Consider the following 12,149-nt stretch of genomic DNA (forward strand, 5'->3'; position numbering starts at 1 on the left):
TGTTGCTGAGTGGATGATGGAAAAGGTTTACTATTGTTAAACCTATTTCTTCCACCATTATTAAAGCCTTGTTGAGGCTTTTGTTGATCCTTCCATGAGAGATTTGGGTGATTTCTCCATGAGGGGTTATAGGTGTTTCCATAAGGTTCACCCATGTAATTCACCTCTGCTATTGCAGGGTTTTCAGGATCATAAGCTTCTTCTTCAGAAGATGCCTCTTGAGTACTGTTGGATGCAGCTTGCATTCCATTCAGACTCTGAGAAATCATATTGACTTGCTGAGTCAATATTTTATTCTGAGCCAGTATGGCATTCAGAGTATCAATTTCAAGAACTCCCTTCTTCATAGGCGTCCCATTACTCACAGGATTCCTCTCAGAAGTGTACATGAACTGGTTATTAGCAACCATGTCAATGAGTTCTTGAGCTTCTGCAGGCATTTTCTTTAGGTGAATGGATCCACCTGCAGAAGTATCCAATGACATTTTAACCAATTCAGATAGACCATCATAGAATATATCCAGGATGGTCCATTCTGAAAGCATGTCAGAAGGACACTTTTTGGTCAGTTCTTTGTATCTCTCCCAAGCTTCATAGAGGGATTCACCTTCTTTCTGTCTGAAGGTTTGAACATCCACTCTAAGCTTACTCAGCTTTTGAGGAGGAAAGAACTTGGCTAAGAAAGCCTTGACCAGCTTATCCCAAGAGTTCAGGCTATCCTTAGGTTGAGAGTCCAACCATACTCTAGCTCTGTCTCTCATAGCAAAAGGGAAAAGCATGAGCCTGTAGACTTCAGGATCTACTTCATTAGTCTTAACATTATCACATATCTGCAAGAATTCAGTTAAGAACTGAAAAGGATCTTCAGATGGAAGTCCATGAAACTTGCAGTTCTGTTGCATCAGAGAAACTAATTGAGGTTTAAGCTCAAAATTGTTTGCTCCAATGGCAGGAACGGAGATGCTTCTTCCATGTAAATTGGAATTAGGTGCAGTAAAGTCACCAAGCATCCTCCTTGCATTATTATTATTTTTGGCTGCCATCTCCTCTTCTTGTTCGAAAATTTCTGAAAGGTGCTTGCTGGATTGTTGTAATTTAGCTTCTCTTAGTTTCCTCTTCAGAGTCCTTTCAGGTTCTGGATCTGCTTCAACAAGAATATTCTTGTCCTTGCTCCTGCTCATATGAAAAAGAGGGATAGAAAAATAATAATAATAATAATAGGGATCTTTTTTACCACAGTATAGAGGTCCCTGTGTGAATAGAAGAAAAGAAGAAGAGAAAATCTGAACTCAGAGAGAGAGAGGGGGTTCGGATTTTTGGTGAGTGAGGAAGAGATGTTAGTAAATAAATAAACAAACAGAAGAAGATGAGAGGGGGAAGTGAATTTTCGAAAATAATTTTTGAAAAAGAGTTAGTGGTTTTCGAAAATAGTTTTTGAAAAAGGTTTGTAATTTTTGAAATTCTAAAATCAAAAATTAAAATAATTAGTTAATTAAAAAGAAATTTTAAAAAAGAGGAAAGATATTTTCGAAAATTAGAGAGAGAGAGGGAGTTAGTTAGGTAGTTTTGAAAGAGATAAGAAACAAACAAAAAGTTAGTTAGTTAGTTGAAACAAATTTGAAAATCAATTTTTTAAGAGATAAGAGGATAAGAAGTTAGAAAGGATATTTTAAAATCAAATTTTGAAAAAGATAAGATAAAGAGATATTTTTGAAAAGATATGATTGAAATTAGTTTTGAAAAAGATTTGATTTTTAAAATCACAATTAATGACTTGATTCACAAGAAATCACAAGATATGATTCTAGAACTCAAAGTTTGAATCTTTCTTAACAAGTAAGTAACAAACTTGAAGTTTTTGAATCAAAACATTAATTGTTGATGTTATCTTCGAAAATTAGGAGATAAAGATAAGAAAAATATTTTTGAAAATTTTTTTTTAAAATTTTCGAAAATAACTATGAAAAATGAAAAAGATTTGATTTTTGAAAAAGATTTTGAAAAAGATAAGATTTTTTTTAATTGAAAATTTGATTTGACTCATAAGAAACAACTAGATTTTTAAAAAGTTTTGAAAAAGTCAACTCAAATTTTCGAAATTTATGAGTGAAAAAGGGTAGATGTTTTTTTTTTGAATTTTTATGATGAGAGAGAACACTATGAATGTCAATATGAACACCAAGAACACTATGAATGTCAATATGAACACCAAGAACACTTTGAATGTCATGATGAACATCAAGACTTATTTTTGAAAATTTTTTTTATATGCAAAGAAAACATGCAAGACACCAAACTTAGAAATCTTTTATGTTTAGACTCTATGGATGCAAAAATGCACATGTAAAACAAGAAAAGATGCAAAACAAGAAAACATCAAGATCAAACAAGAAGACTTACCAAGAACAACTTGAAGATAATGAAGAACACTATGAATGCATGAATTTTCGAAAAATGCAAGATGAATATGCAATTGACACTAAACTTTCAACTTGACTCAAGACTCAAACAAGAAACATGAAATATTTTTGATTTTTTTGATTTTATGATTTTTTTTGTATTTTCTTTTTTTTTTCAAAAATCATTTGAAAAAGAAAAATAAGGATTCCAAAATTTTTAATATGAATTCCAGGAATCTTGTACTCTTTAGTCTAAAGCTCCAATCAAAGGGTCAGGCATGGCTTAATAGCCAGCCAAGCTTTAGTATGTAACTCAGACATGACACGCCTGACATTCCCTATCCAGAAGAATTAGACATGGCTTTACAGCCAGCCAGGCTTCAACATGCTTCATGAAACACTAGAATTCATTCTTAAAAATTCTGAAGAAAAATATATTTTTGAAAATTTTTTATTTTAAAATTTTTTTCGAAAACAAAGGAGAAATTTTTGAAAGATTTTTAAAAAATTTTTGAAAATAAAACAAAAAGAAAATTACCTAATCTGAGCAACAAGATGAACCGTCAGTTGTCCAAACTCGAACAATCCCCGGCAACGGCGCCAAAAACTTGGTGCACGAAATTGTGATCTCAGGCAACGACGCCAAAAACTCTGTACGCACGTCTTAATAAATCGTTTTTCATTCACAACTTCGATACAACTAACCAGCAAGTGCACTGGGTCGTCCAAGTAATAAACCTTACGTGAGTAAGGGTCGATCCCACGGAGATTGTCGGTATGAAGCAAGCTATGGTCACCTTGTAAATCTCAGTCAGGCGGATATCAAAAGGTTATGGAGTTTTCGAAATTAAATAATAAGTAAACATAAAATAAGGATAGAAATACTTATGTATATCATTGGTGAGAATTTCAGATAAGCATATAGAGATGCTTTCGTTCCTCTGAGTCTCTGCTTTCCCGCTGTCTTCATCCAATCAGTCTTACTCCTTTCCATGACTAGCTTTCTGTAAGGGCATCACCGTTGTTAATGGCTACATCCCATCCTCTTGTGAAAATGGTCCAAATGCTCTGTCACAGCACGGCTAATCATCTGAGGTTCTCGATCATACTGGAATAGGATTCACCCTCCTTTTGCGTCTATCACTACGCCCAGCACTCGCGAGTTTGAAGTTCGTCACAGTCATTCAATCCCAGAGTCCTACTCGGAATACCATAGACAAGGTTTAGACTTTCCAGACTCTCATGAATGCCGCCATCAATCTAGCTTATACCACGAAGATTCTGATTAAGAGATCCAAGAGATACTCATTCAATCTAAGGTGGAACAAAAGTGGTTGTCAGGCACGCGTTCATGGGGGAATGATGATGATTGTCACGTTCATCACATTCAGGTTGAAGTGCGAATGAATATCTTAGAAGCGGAATAAGTTGAATTGAATAGAAAAACAGTAGTACTTCGCATTAATCTTTGAGGAACAGCAGAGCTCCACCCCTTAATCTATGGAGTGCAGAAACTCTACCGTATGAAAATACATAAGTGATAATGGTTCAGGCATGGCCGAATGGCCAGCCCCCATGAAAGTCTAAGATGGCATAAAACTGATCAAAGATGTCAAATACAATAGTAAAAAGTCCTATTTATACTAAACTAGTTACTAGGGTTTACAGAAGTAAGTAATTGATGCATAAATCCACTTCCGGGGCCCACTTGGTGTGTGCTTGGACTGAGCTTGAAGTTTCCACGTGCAGAGGCTCTTTCTGGAGTTGAACGCCAGGTTGTAACGTGTTTCTGGCGTTCAACTCTGGTTTGTGACGTGTTTCTGGCGTTTAACTCCAGACAGCAGCGTAGAACTGGCGTTCAACGACCTTTTACGTCGTCTAAACTCGGCCAAAGTATGGACTATTATACATTGCTGGAAAGCCCTAGATGTCTACTTTCCAACGCAATTGGAAGCGCGCCATTTTGAGTTCTGTAGCTCCAGAAAATCCACTTTGAAGGCAGGGAGGTCAGAATCCAACAGCATCAGCAGTCCTTTGTCAGCCTTTTTTCAGAGTTTTGCTCAGGTCCCTCAATTTCAGCCAGAATTTACCTGAAATCATAGAAAAACACAAAAACTCATAGTAAAGTCTAGAAATGTGAATTTAACATAAAAACTAATGAAAATATCCTTAAAAGTAACTAGATCCTACTAAAAACATACTAAAAACAATGCCAAAAAGCGTATAAATTATCCGCTCATCAAGACGCCAAAAGGAAACGGAGCAATTAAACCAATTAATGAGGGTATTAAGCCCTCGCGTATTCCCAAGGCCAAGAGCGCTAATGCAAAAGCGCGTGCTTTTAAGAAGAGAAAAGGAAAACGTTCCATATTCAAAAAGGAAATCTCCACAAAGATGAAGTCGACAAAATGCTCGAGTTCGGCTTCACCAGAGAAGGATCGAAGTCCTAAAACTAAGACTCGACCTTAAAAGAAAGATCGAGCTCGAGCAGGGGCACTGTTCATACCCTGGGTCGAGCTATCCGACCTGGGATGTTTAGCGACAAGACAACCGACCTCTTCAGGTCAGACAACCCGACCTCTTCTCAAAGAGCTCGGCCAAATTACCAGGAAAGCCCAATAAAGGGCCCGAATAGAGGAACACGACCCAAATCCAAAGGCAGCCCAAGCCTATAGAGATAAAGGCGGTTCCCCAGAAGATAAGATGACCTCACTCAAAGATAAGATAAGATAAGATAAGATAACTAACTTATCTTATCTAAGAAGGTCACTCTACACCATTATAAATACACTGGAGCACCTAGGTATAACTCATACTCTGATTCTACAAAAAACCTGCTTAATACCCTTGCTAACTTAAGCATCGGAGTCCCTTGCAGGTACCCCCCACCCTCTAGTGACGAAGGATCAGCAGTGTAGCCAAGCTCAACAAGTCGGATACAATAGCCCTGGCCTCCATTCACAGCCGGACGCATCATCTCCGATCAGCACAGAAGATCTCGTCCGAGATCGACCTACAGTTTCAGGTAACCCTCGGAACAACATGGTTGGTAGAAGGCAATAGGAAAGCAGAGGTTCTGAAGCAACAAAGCATCTCCAGACGCTTATCTGAAATTCCTGCCTATGAATTACATAAGTATTTCTATCCTATTTTTATATTTTATTTATCTTTTAATTATCAAAATATTATAACTATTTAAATCCGCCTGACTGAGATTTACAAGGATGACCATAGCTTGCTTCAAGCCGACAATCTCCGTGGGATCGACCCTTACTAACGTAAGGTTTATTACTTGGATGACCCAGTGCACTTGCTGGTTAGTTGTGCGGAGTTGTGAAAAAGAGTTGAGATTACGATCGTGCATACCAAGTTATTGGTGCAGTTGAGATCACAATTTCGTACACCAACCATCAATAATAAGATATGTGGGACAAAACCAACGAATCATTATTCTGGCTTTGACTCCGTTAGTAATGGTCCCTACGTAGCACATTACGGCATTACATGGCCTGGGGGTCTTCATACGTGGCTTGATGAGCTGCTCGACCATTATAATGAACCCTAAATCTCAAAATTCTCCAAATAAAAACCTTTTTCATCCTAAACACGAACCCTAGGTTAACAAAATTCTTCGAAGATATTCCAATATCGAAGCGGAGACTCTTTATCCCACCTTTGAATGGGAGTTGTAGTGTATCTGGAAGCTCAATTTCAAAGTGGGTGCATGATAGAAAGTTCAAACTTCAATGGGAGATGCTTCTATGGGTTGGATGTGACCTTGTTGCAGTCGGAGACGGCAATGAATCCTGGGAGGTGGTTCGTCCGTTGTCCCAAATGGAAGTATACCCTTTGTACACTTTGTTCTATTCGAAGTAAATGTCTTTGATCTAGTTTTTCTTTGCCATTGATAGAATTCAGACTGCAGCTACTTTGTATAGGTAGACAAAATCGAAGGTCAGTGGGAGGGTTTGAGGAGAGCATTTTCAGAAAGAAAGATGCATGGAAATGTTCTTGAGACTTAGGCTGAAGTGAAGATGCTCACGAAGTTAGGGAAGATTGAAGCTGAAGTTAGTAGACTTAGGTTGTGGTTTGTAACTATGTCAATTGTTATGGTGTTTAGCTTTGTGTGTAATGTGTATCTGATTTCGAGCAGGTTTTGAATTTGAATAACTATTCGTGTATGATTATGCAATGCCATGGCTAGTAGTTTCGTGTCTATTCAATCTTAGTAGGGGTTCTCTTTTGCGTGACAAAAATATCCATACTCAATTGAGAGATGGACATTTGTACACATGACAAATTTAAAACATGTTAAATGTAGTCTTACAAAATATATAAATTACAAAAAATATCCCTTAATAATCAGTATTTTTTAATTTTTATGGTATACCAAAATAACATGAAACATAAGCAAAAGAACCTGCTATGTAAGTAGTAACTGAGTTACTGAAACATGCAGAATAATTCCGAGTATCAATCATGATGATCAATCCAATGCAAAAACCAAAACATAAGCAACATAGAGTAAAGTATGTGACATATCCAACAAAATAACATAAAGTATATATCTAAAAGAATAACATAATTTAAACATTTTTGCTTCATGGATTTGGAGTAGAATTGCTCTTTCCGCTTGAACCTCCATTCAATTGTGCAGTGGTTGACACTTTTCTTGCTGGTGGATGAAAGCTTGGCAGCGGCCACCTAGTTGAACTTGATCCTCTAATTGCAGGAGTTGGCGTAAAGTCCATGAACCTTGAAGTAGTTCCCTCAGGGGCAATTTGCATGGTTTGAGGTGTCACAGTGGGGGGCACATGAGTAGTTGGAGGTAATGGCCTTACTGATGGTTGCATAATTGGTGTTGGTGGCTTTGGCAGTGATTGAGCACATGGTGGTTGCTGAGTAGTTGGTGGGGATCTTTTTAGATTCTTCTTTTTCTTAAGGGGGTTTTTTGCAATTGGTGACCTAACTGAAGGAGGCATAACTGGATCAAGAATAGGTTATGGAACTATTGGATTTTCCTGTAATAGTTGGTATATATTAGTGTCATCCAAAAATAAATTATAAAATTAAGTTGTCAAGCACATTACTGGATGTACTTCCGGGGGGGTTGAGCTGCTGCTGCTTCAGCTGCTTCAACAACTTCCATTGTTTTCTCCCAAAATATCTCTTCTAGTCTTGCTGCTTCTTCTTCATCTCCACAGCAACAGCATCACCAGAAGGTTGTTGAGTTGAACTTTGTCCTCTAGTACTCCCAGCCATTGCCTCCTTCTTCTTGGGACAGCTGTGACTGTTGTGACCAGTCTGCAATATAAATTTGGTGAACATAAATGTGGAATCAATTATAACAGTAATGGAAGTAGCTATGAATTTGTATGCATTTAAGCAATACTTGCAAGTGATGGGGCCATATTTTTTGGGAGCCCTATGAGGATCTTGGTTGGGATCCATTGGTCCATCATTCTTTCTGTCTCTTTTAAGCTTTGGTCTCCCAATTTTCTTCCTGTATACTGGGGGTAATATAGGATGCAGATCAACATGTTCCCAGTATTCTTGACTCAGAACAGGCTGGATAACAAACTGGTATGTGCTATTATATGCCCCCATAAAGAGCCAATTGTGTGCATATTCCTCTGGTCTCCTATTTTGGTATGCAAGAGCAGCACATGCATGCATACAGGGCAACCCAGTCAGTTGCCAAAATCTCCAACTACATGTCTTATTTTCAATATCTACCGTAAATTTGTGTGGCAAGCACTAAACTTTGTAGATGTTTCCAGGATAATCTCCAGTGGGAAATGGCCTCCACCTGTTACTCTCTCTTTTCTCTTTCTCTAACCTACTCTGCTGCACAGGAGTTATGACTCCATTATATCCCGCCAAGGCCTTCTTGTTTCTAACAATGATGCTCATCATATAACACCTCACTTCTTCTAGTTTCTTTACTTCCAACTGGTACATGTGATGGCTGAGTGTGTGAAAGAGTCTTCTCTAAAGGTTGGAGGGTGTTAATGGGGGTTGAGATGTAAGTAAATTGGGTTGGGTGGATACATTTGGTTGCTGAATGCTTTTTGGTGGCTCTTGGAAGGTTACTTTTGGTAATTGGGTGGGTAAATTTGGTGGCTCTGTGGTCATTTCTGGTTGACATGTGCTTCTTGTAGTAGGTTGGAGATCTTTGTCTAGTAAGGCATTGATGCACGAAAACTTGTATCGCTACAAATTTCCCTCGGCAAGTATATCGAATTACCGTCAAGTAAAAACTCACAATAGAGTGAGGTCGAATACCACAGGGATTGATTGGTTAAGCAACTTTAATTAGAGGAATGTTCTGGTTGAGCTAAGCAGAAATTGAGTTGAGAAATTGCAGAAAATTAAATGGCGGGAAAGTAAATAACAAAAAATGTAAGTGCTGGAAATAAATGGCGGAATGTAAATTGCAGAAAGTAAATTGTAGAAGCTTAAATGGGGATTTGGGGAGATGAGCATAAAAGTAAATGGCATAAGTGTTCATACCCTGGGTCGAGATATCCGACCCGGGGTGATCGACGATAAAGCGACCAACCTCTTTAGGTCAAACGGACCGACTTCTTTACGAAGAACTCGGCCAAATCGACAGGAAAGCCCAAAAAGGGCCCAATTCAAGGAATACGACCCTAATCCAAAGGTCGTTCAGGCCTACAGAGAGAAGGGCAGTTCCATTGAAGATACGCTGACCTCAACCCAAAAGATAAAGATAAGATAAGATAACTAACTTATCTTATCCAAAGGTTACATCTCACCATTATAAATACACTGGAGCACCCAGGTATAACTCATACTCTGATTCTACATAACACCTGTTTAATACCCATGCTAACTTAAGCATCGGAGTCTCTTGCAGGTACCCCCCATCCTCCGGTGACGAAGGGTTAACAGTACAACCAGTCCAACAAGTCGGACACGACAGCTCCGGTCGTCTCCTACCAGCCGGACACGTCGGTACCGATCCGTACAGAGGATCTCAACCGAGATCGACCTCCAGTTTCAGGTAACCCTCGGAACATTGGCGCCGTTACCGGGGAACCTGGAAGTCATCCCATCTCCATGGCAGACAACCGTGACAACGACCACGATTCAGATCTAGAAAATAGAACGCCGCACAAAAATGCGGACACCCCAGAATCCAATGGAGACAAAAATTAATCTAAACCAGGAGCAATAGAAGCTCTTCAAGATCGCTTGAAACAGCTTGAAGAATAAACCCAACAACAACGAGAAATCGGAAAGGATCTACGAAGAGAGGTACGACGACGTCGAGAATTGGAAGAAAAATTACAGCAATTAGAAGCCGATCTCAAATCAAAGGCCCCTCGGATCACTTCTGAGGAAAGCTCACGCAAAGAACAGGATCTAGGGAGATCATGAAAACCAAAATCTCAAAGGACTTCAAACTCCCAGATATGACTTTATATGACGGTACCACAGACCCCAACCACCATCTCAGCAATTTCAGAAGCAGAATGTACCTTACCGACGCCTCAGACGCCGTTCGCTGCAAAGCTTTCCCAACAACTCTCACGACGACAGCAATCCGATGGTTCGACAACTTACCTCCAAAGTCCATCTCAAACTTCGATGACCTGGCAAAAAAGTTCCTGGCCAGATTCTCCATCCAGAAAGATAAGGCCAAGCACGCCCCCAGTCTACTAGGGATCAAGCAAGGAGATCGGGAGAGCCTCCGCAACTACATGGAAAGATTCAACAAAACATGTATGGACATACAAAGCTTACCAATAGAGGCCGCCATCATGGGACTCATCAATGGCCTACGAGAGGGACCATTTAGCCAATCTATATCAAAGAAGTACCCTACCTCATTAGACGAAGTACAGGAGCGAGCAGAAAAATACATCAACATGGAAGAAAACGATCGGTTGGGAGAAACCTCAAAATCTAGGAACCCCTACCGGGATAAAGACAAGGAATCCAAAAAGAAAGAAGATCGACAGGGGGAGAAAATCAAAAAGTACCATAATTACACCCCTCTCAGGTCATCCCTGGTCGACGTGTACAAAGAAGTCTGCCATACAGAGAAAATCCCCCCAGCGCGACCACTCAAAGGCAAAAGGGAAGGGGAAACTGGAAGGAATATTGTGAATACCATCGAGTTCGAGGGCACTCCACTAACGAGTGCTTCGAATTAAAGAATATCATAGAAAAATTAGTGAGAGAAGGAAGATTAGATCGATTTCTGGCTACCCGAGATGATGACCAAAGAAAAAGACGAAGGGACGAGGATGACGGACAAACTGAACGATCACCTCGGACACCAGAAAGACACGTCCACATGATACATGGCAGATTCACAGCAGGAGGGATCTCCAAATCCTCTCGCAAAAGATATCTTAAAGAAGTATATCATGTCGAAGGAGAGGAAGAAGCGCTCAACAACCCAGCGATAATATTCACTAAGGAAGACGTGTCTGGCGTCATCACAGGACATGACGATCCCATGGTTATCACCATCATATTGGCAAACGCCAACCTACACCGCACCTTAATAGACCAAGGGAGTTCTGCCGACATCTTATTCAAAATAGCCTTTGATAAAATCGGCTTAGAAGCAAAAGAACTTAAAGCATATCCAAACAGTCTGTTCGGGTTAGGAGATACCCCGGTTCGACCACTAGGATACATACCACTACATACAACCTTCGGAAAAGGGGACCAATCCAGGACCCTCAAAATAGACTACATCATAGTCGATGTAAGTTCAGCTTACAATGCTCTCATAGGTCGGACAACACTCAACTAACTTAGCGCAATAGTCTCGACCCCACACCTATGTATGAAATTCCCAACTCCGAAAGGGATAGCCACGATAAAAGCTGACCAAAAGATGGCATGTCGCTGTTATAACGAAAGCCTAAACCTCAGAGGGAAAGGAGAAGAGTTTCATACAATTGAACTGGGTGGAGTTCAGCAACGAGAAGAACTCCGTCCGCAACCAGAAGGCGAGATAGAGAAGATTCAAATTGGATACACCTCGGACAAAACGACCAATATTGGCACGATCCTAAGAGGAAACTCAAAAGAATTACTGATACAATTCTTACGAGATAATGTCGATCTCTTCGCATGGAAAGCCACAGACATGCCAGGCATAGACCCTAGGCTAATGTGCCACAAGTTGGCGGTCTACCCAGGATCTCGGCCGGTGCAGCAGAAACGAAGGAAACTCGGGCCAGAACTATCCAAAGCTGTGGAAGAACAAGTACAAGCACTACTGGAGGTAGGATTTATAAGAGAAGTCAAGTACCCACTATGGCTAGCTAATGTCGTCTTGGTAAAAAAATCAAATGGGAAGTGGCGAATGTGTACCGATTACACCGATCTCAACAAAGCCTGCCCAAAAGATCTATACCCACTCCCAAGCATCGACGCTCTGGTAGATGCTTCCTCCGGATACAGTCACCTCTCGTTTATGGATGCATATTTGGGATACAACCAAATCCCCATGTATCCACCAGATCAGGAAAAGACCTCGTTCTTAACACCAAAGGCAAACTACTGCTACATCGTGATGCCTTTCGATCTCAAGAACGCAGGAGCTACTTATCAAAGGTTAATAAATAAAGTCTTCTCAGATCACATCGAAAAAATCATGGAAGTTTATGTGGACGACATGTTGATAAAGACACAAAGCGAAGATACATTATTATCCGACCTGGCTCAAGTGTTCGACACCATAAGGAAGCACAACATGCGACT

General features: G+C 39.9%; 1 non-coding gene across 1 annotated transcript; it reads left to right on the forward strand.

Annotated features, from left to right (window-relative positions):
• Positions 1–539: 539 nt before the first annotated feature.
• On the forward strand, positions 540–647 carry LOC112782131 (small nucleolar RNA R71). The gene has a single exon (XR_003192869.1). It is a non-coding gene; the product is annotated as a small nucleolar RNA R71 (small nucleolar RNA).
• The last annotated feature ends 11,502 nt before the right edge of the window (positions 648–12,149 follow it).

Source organism: Arachis hypogaea, chromosome 19, assembly GCF_003086295.3.
Source record: "Arachis hypogaea cultivar Tifrunner chromosome 19, arahy.Tifrunner.gnm2.J5K5, whole genome shotgun sequence".
NCBI classification, from domain to species: Eukaryota; Viridiplantae; Streptophyta; class Magnoliopsida; order Fabales; family Fabaceae; genus Arachis; species Arachis hypogaea.